Here is a 327-nt window from a genome sequence, read left to right as displayed (position 1 = left end):
ATTACTTTCTGAGCTCCTTGGCATCTGAGCATGGATATAAAGTCATCAGGTAGATTTCAATGGTAATGTTTTTCACATCTACTAACTATTAAGAAGCAAATTTTTATGCTTTGAATAATTATTATTTTGTAATCATTTTTAATTTTTAATAACTATATGATTAGAAGGAGCATTTCACTACAGAGTTAAGATATTCAGTAACACACTCCAGAGCAAGAGTACATCTCTTTCACAAGTGGATACAAGTTTCTAGGTTCACAGTTGAATTAATACAGTTATACAGTATTGAACTCAGTATAAGCCCTGTAAGACACAAAACTGAATGAC

The 327-nt window shown here is 30.9% G+C and overlaps 1 protein-coding gene across 1 annotated transcript in view; it reads right to left on the bottom strand.

Annotated features, from left to right (window-relative positions):
* The window catches only part of Stpg2 (sperm tail PG-rich repeat containing 2), a 469738-nt gene that overhangs the window by 293362 nt on the left and 176049 nt on the right, over nucleotides 1-327 (bottom strand).

The sequence above is a fragment of the Nannospalax galili genome, unplaced genomic scaffold, assembly GCF_000622305.1.
Source record: "Nannospalax galili isolate Female #2095 unplaced genomic scaffold, S.galili_v1.0 scaffold189, whole genome shotgun sequence".
Classification (NCBI taxonomy): domain Eukaryota; kingdom Metazoa; phylum Chordata; class Mammalia; order Rodentia; family Spalacidae; genus Nannospalax; species Nannospalax galili.
The sequence above is the reverse complement of the archived record's forward strand: the minus strand, read 5'-3'. Positions and strand labels throughout refer to the sequence as shown.